The 282-nt window shown below is 32.3% G+C and overlaps 1 protein-coding gene across 1 annotated transcript in view; it reads right to left on the reverse strand.

Moving 5' to 3' along the window:
• The window catches only part of LOC107698610 (NACHT, LRR and PYD domains-containing protein 3-like), a 45,398-nt gene that overhangs the window by 979 nt on the left and 44,137 nt on the right, over nt 1-282 (reverse strand). The gene's annotated exons all lie outside the window — the stretch shown is intronic.

Below are 282 nucleotides of genomic sequence, written 5' to 3' on the forward strand. Positions count from 1 at the left end.
AACAGCCGTATTAAATAATAGCGATATCTATGGACTTTTAAGATAAGCAGTTAAACTAGCTAGCTATTTTTATTGGAGTTTTATTCAATTTTTATATCCAAATGTTAGTGAAACGAATAAAAATAAAAAACTTTTAGATATCAGTCCGCATATGTGATGGACATTGGTTATGATAATCTTTGGAATCTACTTTGAAGGCATCTTGAGTAAAACTGCTTCATATTTAACGAAGCATATGCAAAACGCTTGAACCGGAAGCGACGAGACCCGGTTAACAGAATA

This window comes from Sinocyclocheilus anshuiensis, unplaced genomic scaffold, assembly GCF_001515605.1.
Source record: "Sinocyclocheilus anshuiensis isolate Anshui unplaced genomic scaffold, SAMN03320099.WGS_v1.1 scaffold254, whole genome shotgun sequence".
In the NCBI taxonomy this organism is placed as follows: Eukaryota; Metazoa; Chordata; class Actinopteri; order Cypriniformes; family Cyprinidae; genus Sinocyclocheilus; species Sinocyclocheilus anshuiensis.